Genomic DNA, 14,691 nt, shown 5'->3' with positions numbered 1-14,691 from the left:
AACATGAGGAACTGTATGCATTAGGAAGGCGAGACCCACTAGTCTGAAAGCTTTAGATTGTTACCTCCAGTTCTAAAGGTCATCGTAATGTCCCTTGCGGTGGGCACATCTTTCTCACTCACTGAAATGGACAGTTGGCCAGGACTTTATACCTGAAAATTTATGTCCTCTGCTCTAGGGCAAAAAAATCGGAATCATTTCTAAAGGTCTGGATTGTCTTGCCCTTTTCTTTCTCAGCTCGTCTCATCTGGAATTCTGTTACTGGGCTCTTCAGCCTTGTGACTGGATCCTTTCATTTTCTTAAACTTTGCATCTAACTCCCCCTTGTCTTTATCTCTGTTTTCCTTTCTGTGAACATTTGGTTTTCCTTTAAGACAGGGTTTCACTGTGCAGCTCAGGCTGGCCTTGAACTTGGGGTCTTCCTGCCACGGCCCCACCCCCACCCGTGGTAACTGGAATTACGGCCCTGTTCTACCAGGCCCAGTTCTAGCTAATCTTTCGGACCAGACACCCGTCTGGATCCATACCCCAGTAGGGAAGAAACCCCCAAACCCATTTTCTAGAGTGATAACGGAGGAGAGGGGGCACTGCTCAGAATGGAGACTTTGGGCCAGACGTCTCCAATTCTGTCTCAACCACCACACATCTGCCCCTGTCTCACAGCCCATGCCCCTTCTCAAACTGCCAGAAAAAAAAAAAGACCAGCATTCGTCCTCTTTGGTTGCTTAAGACAGGGTTTCGTGTAGCCCAAGTGAGTTTGAACGTGTTCTGTAGCTGAGGATGATCTTGAATTCCTAACCCTCTTGCCTCCACTTCCTCAGTTTTGGGATTCCAGATGTACATCACCAAACCTGACTAGGGCCAATCTGACAAGAACTTGCACACATTGTGGCTCGGGAATGCTGGACTCTAACTAACCTGGATTCTACTGGGTCTTAGCTGAGCATGCTGGCACATGTCAGCTGGCACACGGTAGAGGCGAGAGGATTGCCTTGGGTTTGGAGCTAGCCTGGGACTACACAGTGAGTTTAAGGCCAGCCTACTGTACATATTGAAATCCTGTCTCAAAAAAGCTGGATGTAGCTAGGTGTGTGGTAGGGCATGCCTTTGATCCCAGCATTTGGGAGGCAAGTAGATCTCTGCAAGTTCAAAGCTAGCCTAGTCTACAATGTGAGTTCCAAGACAGCCAGGGCTATTGTACAGAGAAACTTTGTCTCAAAAGACCAAAAACCTAAAGAAGGAGGAGGAGGAGGGAGAGGAAGAGGAGGAGAAGGAGGAGGAGGAAGAGGAAGAGGAGAAGAAGGAAGAGGAAGAGAAGAAGGGGGAGGAGGAGGAAGAGGAAGAGAAGAAGGGGGAGGAGGAGGAAGAGGAGGAAGAGGAAGAGGAGGAGGAAGATCAAAGTGTGAGTGAGAGATACAGAGACAGAGAGACAAAAAGAGAGAATATGAATGAATGAATAAGTGGTATGCCATGGGTAGGAGATATTCAGATGGTTGATTGTGGCAGTGTTGTACAACTCTGTGACAAGTGAAAAATCGTCAAACTGTTCGCTTTAATGCATGAATCATGGTTTGTGAGTTGTATCTCAATAGAGCCATAACAATGGAGTCTCTGGAGCTGGTACACTGTGCCAAGATTCAGGTCCTCAGTGTCACTGTCCTTGGAAGCCTTCGGCATGTGTATGACACTTCTCAGTCACCACATTAGCGGGATGTGTCTGAGTGACATGTGGATTCTTATCTGAAGGTCGTTCACTTGAAGAACTGTCACTGGCTTCATTGGGGAACGTCAATATCATCACTGATAGTTATCACTTCAGAAAGATGAAGGAACTGGCTTTGATTCTGCACTCTTCTTCCCATGGTGGCGATTTCTTTGCCATGGGGCTACAGGGAGGGTGCAGAGGCCATGGGCTTCTCTTGCAGAGGGCTGGAGATTTGTTTCCAGCCCTGGGTCACACTGCTCACAACCATACTCACAACCAGCTAGTGCTACTTCATCCCTGGGTATTCTAACACTCTCGCTAGCCCATAAAGCCTTCATGCATTTGGGTGTGCGTGAATGTATAAACAGACACACAAATTTAAAGAATAAATTAAATAAAACATTTAAATTATTGGGCTGAGAGATGGCTTAGTGGTTAACTGACTGCTCTTCCAGAGGTCCTGAGTTCAAATCCCAGCAACACATGGTGGCTCAATCTGTAAAGAGATCTGATGCCCTTCTGGTGTGTCTGAAGACAGCTATGGTGTACATAAAAATAATAAAATAAATTTTAAAAAAAAAAAGAAAGAAAAAATTATTTCTGAGGTTGGAAAGGTGGGTTAGTAGTTAAGAGCACTGGCTGCTCTTCCAGAGGACCTGGGTTTGATTGCCAGCAACCCACATGGTGGCTCACAACCACCTGTAACTCCAGAGGATCCTGTACCCTCTTCTGGCATTCATAGTCTCCAGGCACAGACATGATACACGTGCAGGTAAAATACCCATATATGCTAGGCAATGCTCTAAAAACAACAATAAAATAATAACTTCTAAAAGGAAATAATTTCTTTTCTTCCTAATAGTTACTTTTAAAAAAAGAACAACTTCTACTGCTAGCAAATAATACAGACAGCACCCACCTATTGGCAAGTAAAGTGAGGGTGCAAAGCTAGTTCATTCAACAATATTGTGTTCAATATGGTGGCCACGACCAGCCACAGCAATGGGGTGGGAAGCCAGTTGCAATGCTGGAAGCTAGGAACAAGCACTTGGCTTTCTATGTCTCCCAAAAGACAGAGCCCTCCCAGCTAGGAGAGGGCTGCTTTAACTACCATAGGATTCCGAGGTGTTTTATTCCCCTTGAGAACGCAAGCTTATTTTTTTATGGCTTAAATAGTACGGCAGGGTTTTCCTATCATCCCAGCACTGGGGAGATGGATGGAGGATAATGGACCACTTAAGGCCAACCTAAGCTACAGAGGAAATTCAAGGTCAGCCTGGACTAGGAGAACCCATCTCAAAACTACATAAATTAGAACATCCTTAATGAGTAGAGAAAAAGGTAGGAAGCCTAATGGTTCCACTCTCTGGCCATTAATCTAATTTCAAGTCCTGTCTCCCCACCCCATCTCTCTTACAACCCTGATCACCTTCTCTTGCATGAGCCTTGAGCACTTCCCTGCAAGTCTCCCCGAAGGACCCATCTCTTAAGACCTCCCACACTTCGATTTCAGGAATTCAGACCTGAGTGACAGCAGCCAAGGGGCCCCAGCTGCTCAGGAGGCTGCAGGAGACATTAACGTGAATCTGGATGCCAACTTGCTTCTGGCACATTCCCCAAGACTCAGACACTAACCAGCGTAGGCAGAAGGCTAGCACCCTGCCAGGTGGGTAAGGAGGTGGGAATGATGCCTGAGGTACGCAAGCGTCAGTCACGGTAATGCACACCCTGATGCTAGTAAGACCAGGAAAATGAGACCCTCCAGCCTCACTCTTCATATCTTAGTGGATTCCACAGGGCTTACGTCCTCTAGCTCTGCTGAGGTCAGGGCTCAGACCTCATGAAGCCATGCATAGTCATGCTGTGGATTTATGTCTGAGTGGAGCTGCCAGGCTCAGAGGTCATACAAAGTCTAGCAGAGCTGGATGCAGGGCCAACACCTGGTGGCTAGGAGGCAACCATTTCTAGGACTGGGATAACCCGCCAATATCTACTTAGTGTATTATTATTCTCTCTCTCTCTCTCTCTCTCTCTCTCTCTCTCTCTCTCTCTCTCTCTCTTTAAAAGATTTATTTATTTAATGTATGTGAGTACACTGTCACTGTCTTTAGACACACCAGAAAAGGGCATCAGATCCCATTACAGATGGTTGTGAGCCACCATGTGGTTGCTGGGAATTGAACTCAGGACCTCTGGGAGAGTAGTCGGTGCTCTTAACCACTGAGCCATCTCTCCAGCCCTTAGGTGATTTTTTTTAAAGCCTTAATATATTTATTTTAAAACATGACTACAAACTAATATGTTTATTATAGAATCCTTGAAAGTTTTAGAAATAATACCCACAAAATCAAAATAACCTATAATCTGACTCCTCAGAAACAACAATAGCCAACATTTTCATATTTAACCTTTTCTCCACATATACCACATCGGAGTCCCCCATTTGGGACAATTTAAAATTATTTGGATGATATTTGGAGTTTAATGAAATTATTTAGATAATACACATTTCACCATAAATATTTTTTTATAACCAATCATAATAGCTAAGCAAGCTGACAATGTCATTCTGAAGTAAAATGTGTGCTCGTTATGTAAAGGTCTGAGTACTATATTATCTATATCATAGCTCTACCTAATATATATCTATATGACAGAAATAACCAATAACAATAGCCCATCGTGACTGTAATCTAATTCATTTAGTCAATCCCCACACTGGATGTACCCAATTTTCACTACTGTAAAACGCCGTATGCGCTGGGTATGGTGGTACATCCAGCCCTTGGGAGATGGACGCTGGAAGATAAGGAGCTCAGGGATAGCCTTAGACACAAAGCCAGCTTGAGCTAGCTTGAGTTACGGGAGACCTCTCAAAACAAAGACACTAGTAAGCTTGTCATAATGGACACTTCTAAAGGTGCCCCTTTGCACACAGCCCTGGTTCTTTTCCTAGAGTCAATTTCTACAATGCAGCTACTGCTTAAAGCAGAAAGGGCAATCTAGCCTGGAACTTGCATAGCCCAGGCTGGCCTCAAACTCAAAGTCTTCCTGCCTTCGCTTCCTGGGTGCTGGGTACCAGCTTTGTACCTTCACTTCTGGCTTGGAAAGCTTGGCATTTTTAAAGCATTTCAAAACAATTGACTGAAGAGGAGACACTTTCGAAATTTATATTTTGTCCAATTTAACATTTTTCTACTTATAAAAAAGACACATTCTTGTCCAAAATATTTCTTTAAATTATGGACACATACACGCTTAAACTTTCTGTTAAGGCAGTGGTGCCCACCATTGGAGATGAGGATCCAGGAGAAGAGAACATTTCGGGTGCTGTTACGGGGTGGACCAGAAGTGTTCCCAGGCCTGAGTGTGAACGCTTAGTCCCTGTTGCAGGCATCCCAAGCAGGTCCGTCCTGCCAGTGGACTCCTTTGTTGATGAGCCTTTAGCTTGATAGACATTTGGGAGGCAATAGAAACTTAGGACACAATGGAACAGTGTGTCCTCAGGGACTGTGCCTTGTCTGTCTTGTCCTTGACCTCTTTCTCTCTCTACTTCTTGGCCACCATGCTGTACCCGTGCTCCCCACTATTTCGTGTTGCCTCACCACGGGCTCACAGCGATAGAGCCTGTGACCACGGACTAAAATTTCCAAAACAATGAGACAAAACAAATCTTTCTTCTTTGAGAAAATTTCATCAGGCGTTTTGTCGTGGCACAGAAGACCTAGAGGCATGAACATCTCCCTCCCTTTCTCCTCACCAGTCTAGGCTGAGTCACTAGTGAACTCTTTCTTTGAAGTGCCCTATGGCTAGGTCCATACCATTCATACTCTCTGTATATACAAGACGGTACCACTGGTCAGCCCAGTCAACCCTTGGTAGAGTTAGAGAAAGAGCAAGAATGGGGGTACATAGCTGTAGACGTTGCTCCCTAATAAACAGAGGACCTGGCACCCTTACCCGTGACCTGACGGAAGTGTGGAAGGATACGTGAGCTGGACTCAAGTAGGGAAGCAAGCACTCTAAAGGCAGGTCATTGGCAAAGCCCTATCTGCACATTTCTACACACAGAGAGAATGACAGCTACAGGTTTGCACACCGCAACCTCACATGGACTCTGCCGGGAGCAGCTCTTTCTCTCCCCCATTGATTAGCAAGCTCATTTCTTGACAGGAAGCTTATCTGTAGATGCCTGTGAAATGTTTTCATATATGGAAGATTAATTTGTCTCGGAAGAGGATCTCCCACTCACCCCAATGAAGCAGTTCCACAGACAAAGCCTGCTGGAATGCTGAAAGGCACTTCACAGGAGAAAGGGCATCACTACTTTAGAGGGCTTCCCCAACCGCAAGGGCTTCTAGACTCTCCCACCTCTACAGCCCAGGGGTCCTCCCCACACCCACCCGCCCGTGGCGCCAAGTTGGTTCACACCCCTAGTGCGGTGAGCTTCACCTTCAGTGCTGCAAAGGCCTGCAGTGTTGGGCTGGACTGTGCCTCAGAGGCAGAGAATCGTATTTGTGGGACTATGGGTTTATCCTCAGCTCTGTCAAAAGTAAAGATTAAATGAGAAGAGACAAGTGTCTGTTGCTAATGGAAACTCCATCGCAAGTCCCCAAACACTATTATCAATTCCAAAATATATTCTTTTCTTTGACCTCTAAGAGGCCTAGCTTTATGGAATTTTTGGTCAGTGGCCAAAGGAAAGAAATTCAGTTGCCCTGCATTGTCTCAACCGCCCCCATCTGCACACACATTTAAGACCAAGACATACTATGCAGTGTAGACTGCCCTCGAGCCCACCACCATCCCAAATTCTGAGATTACAGATGTGTGCTACTGCACCCTGCTTCTGGTAAAATTTCTTTACTCCATTCTATAATCTAATCCACCTCTACTTACCAGGAAGGCACAGCCCCAAAGCCTGCCATTTAATGGGGAATCTCATCGAGTAAAAGTGTGTCTCCTGTAACAATCCTCTGCCCATCCCAGCTCTGCAGAGCTGCCCTTGACAGAGGCCCAGCACCACCAGAACTTAGATATAATGGTGGTCCAGCAAAGTAAGGAAATGCCAGGTGTTTTCTACTGAATACGTATGACTGTTTGAAGTAAAAAAATCATAAGCTGGGGGCCAGCAGGATGGTTTAGCAAGGGGGAAGAGGGGACTTCCTGCCTCTTGATCCCCTGGTTGGAAGGAGAAAATGGGTTCCTAAGACCTGTCATCTGACCTCTGTGCAACATGCATGCCCCCCCCCCTGACACACACACACACACACACACACACACACACACACACACACACACACACACACACACACACACACACACACACACCATACTCACAACCACTAAGAAACACTTTTTAAAAATTAAGTCAACCTTTTCCTATGGGAGCGGCCGGGTAGCGAGGAATGTGAGCGTGACCTTCTCCCCTCCCCGTCATGCCTTGTGCCCATCCCCTTATGTCAGTGTACTCTGAAAAGGGGAGTCATCTGGCAAGAACGTCACTTTGCCAGCTGTGTTCAAAGTTCCCATTCTACGGGATATTGTGAACTTCGCTCACACCAACTTGAGGAAAAACAACAGCCCTATGCCATCAGTGAATTAGCAGGTCATCTGACCAGTGCTGAGCCTTGGGGTACTGGCAGAGCTGTGACTGGAATTCCAAAAGTTCGAGGTGGTGGGACCCAATGTTCTGGCCAGGGTGCCTCTGGAAATATGTGTCATGGGGGCGCATGTTTGCACCAACCAAAACCTGGCATCGTTGGCACCTCAGAGTGAACACAACCCCAAAACGATATGGCACCTGTTCTGCCCTGGCTGCCTCAGCCTTACCAGCTTTGGTGATGTCTAAAGGCCACCGTGCTGAGGACATTCCTGAACTGCTTTGGGTGGTTGAAGATAAAGTTGAAGGTTACAAGAAGACCAAGGAGGCTGTTCAGCTGCTTAAGAAACTTAAAGCTTGAAATGACATGGCAAAGGTCTATGCCTCCCAGAGAATGAGAGTTGGCAAGGGCAAAATGAGAAACTGACAGCGGATCCAGCGCAGGGGACCCTGCATCATCTATAATGAAGATAATGGTATTGCTCTGCTTAATGTATGCAAGCTTGTTCCTGCATTTGGACTGAAAGTGCTTTCCGGAAGTTGGATGGGTTGTATGGCACTTGGCGTAAGGCTGCTTCCCCCAAGAGTAACCATAACCTTCTCATGCACAAGGTGACGAACATAGACCTTAACAGAATCTGGAAAAGCCCAGAGAGCCAAAGAGCCCTCCGCGCACCACGCAAGAAGATTCAGCGCAGAGTCTTGAAGAAGAATCCACGGAAGAACCCGAGGATCACGTTGAAGCTGAACCCTTAGCAAAGACTATGCGCATGAAAACCATTCTCCGCCAGGCCAGAAATCACAAACTTCCGGTGAAAAAACCGGAAGCGGCAGCTTGCTGCCAAATCCGAGAAGATCGCTCCAGAGAAGGGGGCTGCAGACAAGAAGCCTGTGGTAGGCAAGAAAGGAAAGAAGCCGGCAGGGGGAAAGGTGGTTACCAGGAAACTAGCAGAGAAGAAACCTACCAAGGAAGAAAAAAAGCCTGCTGCATAAACTATTAAAATTTGTTAAAATTCCAGAGAGCAAATAGAAACAGCCTATTTGAATAAATCAATGATACAGTTAGGAAAAAAATAGAAATGAAGTCAAAGCGGAGTCACTTGAAGTCAGGAATCTATGGTATAAAGTACTTCCTCTGTGTAATGTGATACTGCTTGGCCTTTATGCCGGTTCCCTGGTCTACTTAACCCCATGGCTCCTGATTACCTGTAAGTCCGTCAGGGTCAAGTTAGAGTTCTTATACATTGCTGTGTTCTCAGTGGTAGAGTATGTAAAGGGAGACATGACAGATACTCCAACAGCCCAACCATGGACAGCATAGGATGATAGCAGGTACTTCCCACCAGCCCTGTGTACACATGGACGCAGCTCTCCTCTAGCTTCCACAGAAGACATTGTAACTGTTCTTGCATACACAAGAAATGGAGGCGGAGGCAGGGTAACTGACTCTCCTAAGGTCACACAGATGCCAGAACCAGACATCACCCAGGAGCCCAGAACCTAGAACATTCTAGAAACCGGCCGACTTCATCTCTGACCGGCTTTTGATTGATCTCAGAGTATTGAGATTCTTAGCCCCGCCAGAAAGCATCTGTCTGCAATCCCAGCACAGGGGAGGCTGGAGCCAGAGGATTAGGACAAGATCAAGACCAGCCTGGCCTACCAAGGGAGCCCCAGGCCAGCCTGGGCTACAGAGTGAGGTATTACCTAAAATTGAAAGTCGTAAATACACCCAGCCAGTGTTACACACACAACTTTATTCAGAGTAATTGTTAAAAAGATTTGTGATGGAAGCTTTTCAATCACTTTAGAGCCTTTGGCTAAGATCACATGTAGATTACTGTGTTAGACTTTTCATAGTGACTAAAACACCTGACAGAAATAACTCTAAGGGACAGGCAGTACAGTTGCCGCCGTCTGTTGCTCCCTTGTAATGTGTGAATTAATTATTCTTTCTAAAAAGGGGGTGGGCAATAACTAAAGCAAGGAAGGATTTAGTTTTGCTCATGACTTCTGTGGTCCATGTTACCACTGGGCATCAGTGTGTACAGATGTCTGCTCCAAGTGTCTCCACAAAGAAGATGTCTGGGCTGGAGAGATGGCTCAGCGGTTAAGAGCACCCGATTACTCTTCCAGAGGTCCTGAGTTCAATTCCCAGCAACCACATGGTGGCTCACAACCATCTGTAAAGAGATCTGATGCCCTCTTCTGGTGTATCTGAAGACAGCTACAGTGTACTTATATATAATAATAAATAAATCTTTAAAAAAAAAAAGACTGTCTGCTCAAGTGTCCCACAGAGGATATCATGGAGAAGGGGCCAAAACCAATGAAAAAACTGGGGACAGGAGGTCTGAAGCAGGGGCTCCTGGACAGGAGCTGGTTTGAGACACACTGCAGCTGTTTCTAAAGTCAGCACAAGAAGGAAGGAAAGAGGCCACTGGAAGGGGGAAGGAAGGAAGACCCCCACCCTCACTGAACCCCTCACTGGCCTGGGGACAGGAGGCTGAAGGGAAGCCTGGGCTAAAGGAGGGAAAAGGGTTTGAAGGAGTTTCCAAAGTCAGGAAAAGGGAAGGAAGGAAGGAAAGAGGGAAAGGGAAAAGGAAGGAAGGAAAGGAAAGAAGGAGAAAGGAAGGAAGGAAAGGGGAAGGAAGGAAGGAAGGAAGGAAGGAAGGAGAAAGGAAGGAAGGAAGGAAAAGGAAGGAAAGGGGAAGGAAGGAGGAAGGAAAGAGGGAAGAAGGAAAAGGAAGGAAGGAAAGAGGAAGGAAGGAAGAAGGAAGGAAGGAGAAAGGAAGGAAAGAGGGAAGGAAGGAGGGAAGGAAGGAGGGAAGGAAGTCTTACGTTCATGTCCTTCTCACTTCTAGTCCTAGGCATCTCCTGACCCGTCTCCCGTCTCTGCAGCGTTTCCTCTTCTGGGCATGTACTTCCGCCTTCTGTGTCCAGCTACTCACATAGCACAGCGTTTTGAAGCCCCATGCCTCAGAGCCTGAGAAGCAGTGCATTTCAGAGAAGCAGGGACAGTGCCTTGTCTTACTCCTCATTGCACCAGCAAGCATCTAGGTTCTTCCTCTAAGGCATAAGGCCAACTGGAAGGGCTACAGAGCAGAGGATGACCTTGAATTGACGATCCTCCTGTTTCCTCCACCCAGGTGTCGGGATTACAGGCGTTACCTCCATGTCCTTGTATGATGCAGAGGTGGAGCCCAGGACCTAGTGTGTGCTAGACAAGACCTAGTGTGTGCTAGGCAAGACCTAGTGTGTGCTAGGCAAGACCTAGTGTGTGCTAGGCAAGACCTAGTGGGTGCTAGGCAAGACCTAGTGTGTGCTAGGCAAGTGCCAGCTGAGCTACACCCCAGCCTGGCTTTCCTTTTTCTTTTTTAATTGGAAAATGCTTATTACATTTATTTATTTAGGTATTTATTTTGTGAGGTGGGTGTCAGAAGTACGTGTTGTGCATGTAGAGATTAAGATGGTTGGTCTCCTTCCACCAAAGGTTCTGGGAAGAAAACTCAGGTCATCAGATTTGGCAGCATTGAGCTCAACTTTTAGCCACTGAGTCATCTTGCTGGACCCTTTTTTTCCCCCTTTGTCTTATTATGTCTATAGAGACAAGGATTACTTCATTTTTTTTCTTTTAAAAAATATATTCCAGAGTCTTCTTCAAAATCATTATGAAGTCAAGCTCTCCTCAAACTCATAGTGATCCTCCTGCCTCAGCCTCCCAAGTTGCTGGGATTACGGGTGGCTCACCGGGCATGTTTTCGTTTTCCTTGGGTGGAAACCCAGGGGTGGCCACCCTTGTTGAACCTTTTGAGGACTTGTGGCCTGTTTTCCACAGAGCAATTAAGGAAGACATGCGACATCGACCCCTGTGCTCCACACACGCATCCTCAGACATGTGCACCCTCTGGCAGCCATGAAGGCCCACGTGCACACATCCATGTACCATGCACACAAAGAAAGGGAAAGGAGGCGCTGGAAACCCACACCTAGGCACAGTGAGGTACAGGTAGGAAAGGATAAACAAGATGCCAAAAGCAGTTAGGGTGGGGGTGGGGACGCCTTACCAAGAGCAAAGGTATAGACTGACAGCACACCATAACGTCTCGCCACGCTGCGAGGAAAGTACCTGTGATGGAGAATTGTGCGTTCAGTGCGTCACTACCAGATGTGCTGGCGAAGCGACTCCTCCCCCAAACGAACCCTGAGTCTGTACACCGCTCAAATCTAGCCAGTGGGCACAGGCAACACAGCAAGCAGAGAAGCAGAGAGCTACTGTGGGGTGAAATTCAGGAGTGGTTCTGCCTTTGAAGCCCACAGGATTGTACTCAGGATGTCAGCCAGGCCCTGAATCTCTAGAGGCTTGACTGCGCATAAGGGGCCACTCTCCGGATGCTCACTCAGGCCTGGAGTGGTGCAATAGATATACCTGCAGTCCCCATCACTCCTGAGGCAGGAGGATTGCTTCCCAGGAGTTTGAGGCAGCTTGACTAACAAAGCTAAACTCTATCTAAAAGAAAGAAAGAAAGAAAGAAAAGAAAGAAAGAAAGAAAGAAAGAAAGAAAGAAAGAAAGAAAGAAAGAAAGAAAGAAAGAAAGAGGAAAGAAAGAAAGGAGGGAGAGAGGGAGGGAGGAAAGGAAGGAAGGAAAGAAGGAAAGGAAGGAAAGGAAAAAAAAGAAAGAAAAGGAAGGCCCCTGCACATGACTGGCTGGTTAGCCAAGAGTGGCAACTTCCTGTTGAAGATTCAGTCTCTTGACATCTCCATAGGATGTTAGACTGATGACGTGGCAGCCAGTTCCCAGAGCAAGGAATTCAAAAGACAGCAAACAGGAACAATGCCTTCTATGACGCTGCTCTGAAAACTGCCCAGCACCAGAAATACAGCATTCCTGTTGGTTGAGCAGATGAGCCAGATTCAGTGTGGGAAGGGACAGGACAGGGTGTGAACATCAGGAGGTCATCTTGCAGGCTAAATACCTCACCATGAGTGGCTCTGCAGGACAAGCCGCTTGACTTGTGTAACACATAAATTGCAAGGTAGGTTAGGCGGAATTGAGACATAGTCACCGACTGTGGTGTGGATGAATGGTAAGAGCGCTGACTTCACATGCAATCACATCAGATGACTTGTGAACATTGTTAGGAGTTATTCATAATAAAAAGTCTTCAGCGGGGGCTAGAGAGATGGCTCAGCGGTTAAGAGTACTGGCTGCTCTTCCAAAGGTCCTGAGTTCAATTCCCAGCAACCACATGGTGGCTCACAACCATCTATAATGGTATCTGATGCCCTCTTCTGGTGTGCACGTGTACATGCAAGAAGAACTCTAAAAAATAATAAAAAGTCCTCAGCATTCTTCTTTTTTTTTTTTTTTTTTTTTTTTTTTTTTGGAGCTGGGGACAAACCCAGGGCCTTGCGCTTGCTAGGCAAGTGCTCTACCACTGAGCTAAGTCCCCAACCCCAGCATTCTTCTTTAATGTGGGCTGATTTTACTCCCCCCAAAGTGGAGTGTAGATAGCGGGGAGTAATTTTACAGTGGAGAGGCATGACATCATGGCCTGTTTTGTGTTGCTGTAACAAAATGTCCCATGCTGGGTACTTTATAAAGAAGAGTGGCCGCCTAGAATGATGGCACATGCCTATAATCCTAGAACTTTAGCGGTAGAGATAGCAGAATCTGGAGTTCGAGGTCAGCCTGGCTACTTAGTGAGTCTGAAGCCTACCTGAGCTGTGTGAAACACTGTCTTGAAAAACAAAAGGAAGAAAGAAAAAAAGGAAGAAAGAAAGGAGTTTAACTCAAATCTGTAAACATGGAAAGGCATAGCACTGACATCGCTTCTGCTGAGGGACTCACGGTAGATGGCACCATCTGGGATTATAGGGAAGCAACTCTACCTCTGCCTCAAAAGTAAATTTTCTTTTAGAGCTCCAATTTGAGAACCTGGCTGCCGGCCTCTAATCGGAGCCGTCAGAGAGACAGGGGTCAGGAAGGTCTCTCTGGCTCAGGAGTGGGAGGTAAGCCTGAGCGACGGTGAGATTGATCTCATCTTAAACAGAACAGACAGATATAATCGATCACGAATCCAATCGCTGTGGTTCAGGAAGTGCTGTCTCCCTGAAGATCACCCAGACGCCAGCGCGCCTGACAGTGTTGTCCTGTTGCTCAGGACCATTTTGTTGAATATTCCCGAGGTGAGTCAGGATAGCTGGGTGTGACACTGTAGCATGGAATCCCAGCCACTAGGCAGGCGAAGGATTGCAAGTTTGAAGCTAGCCTGGATAATTCGGTATAACTGTGTCAAATCCAAAACAGGACTGGGGTTGTAGCTCAGGGGTAGAGCGCTTTCCTGACAGCTCACAGGACTGGAGAAGCAGATCAGCAGTGAACCCCTTGAGCTCCAGTGGCACTCCCCCAGTAACCCAAGACACTAGTATGGTTCCATGACAACACATGTACGGTCAGAGCAACCCAGTGACAGAGAACCTGACGGCTCAGACAACTTCACTTGCCCAATAAGTAGTAAAGTTGAATTTGACCCTGTTCTGATCACAAAGTCCACATCTTTCATTGGTTACAGATTAACCGGAGTCCGCCACTAATGTAAATGGTTTGGAATTTTGGCTGGTAATAGGAGTTCTGAGTCTTTAGGTTTAAAGAGTCCTGGAAGGGTGAGTAGGCAAGAGGAAAGCAAAGGACTGGTAAGAACAGGCCCTTTGCTCAGACGTGACCAGTTATTTCTCACGCCCCACCTACCACAGCCAGTTCACTCTGTCCAGAGGTTTTCCTATTCGAATGGGGCCAGGCTAGCAGAGACCCCTCTCAGGCTACTCCCACAAAGCCCTAGGCCAGCTGCATGTTAAGATAAACGGAGCTGAGGGAGGGAAGCCAGGCCCATGACGCCCTGACACTCCCTCAGTGACGTCCACAACAAACACTGTCCCTCCAGATACCCAGGGCTCAGCCAAAAGCCTCTGGTTTTATGATCAACTGTATTGAGCTAAGTACTGCCCTTCCAGAAATATCTACAGTCAGAATTGCTCCTCCCTTCTGGCCAAGGTGACAGATGAGTCTGTATTCAGCCTGACAGTGGGGGCTTAGCTGTTATGGCAAAGGAAAAGGATGGACCCATGGCCGAGGCAAGTTGTTGACGTGTGTGAGGCAGGGATGTGAGGTGGCAGGGCTATTTTTGCCCAGTCAAGGGGCTGTCAGCAGGCAGGAGGTAATGCAGATGCTACAGGGAGCCCTGACATCAGGTACAGGAGTGCTGGGCCCCACACCCTACAGGGCCCACAGCTGCCCTCATTGTTCACAAAGACAGTGGGTGGGAGGGGCCATCGCAGCTCTGGATCCAGAGACCGGAGCAGAGGGTGACAGGGCCATCATCC

General features: G+C 47.1%; 1 pseudogene; it reads left to right on the top strand.

Annotated features, from left to right (window-relative positions):
* Nucleotides 1-7,143: 7,143 nt before the first annotated feature.
* Nucleotides 7,144-8,300, top strand: LOC116903333 (annotated as a pseudogene).
* Nucleotides 8,301-14,691: the final 6,391 nt, after the last annotated feature.

This window comes from Rattus rattus, chromosome 6 (assembly GCF_011064425.1).
Source record: "Rattus rattus isolate New Zealand chromosome 6, Rrattus_CSIRO_v1, whole genome shotgun sequence".
Lineage (NCBI taxonomy): Eukaryota > Metazoa > Chordata > Mammalia > Rodentia > Muridae > Rattus > Rattus rattus.
The sequence above is the reverse complement of the archived record's forward strand: the minus strand, read 5'-3'. Positions and strand labels throughout refer to the sequence as shown.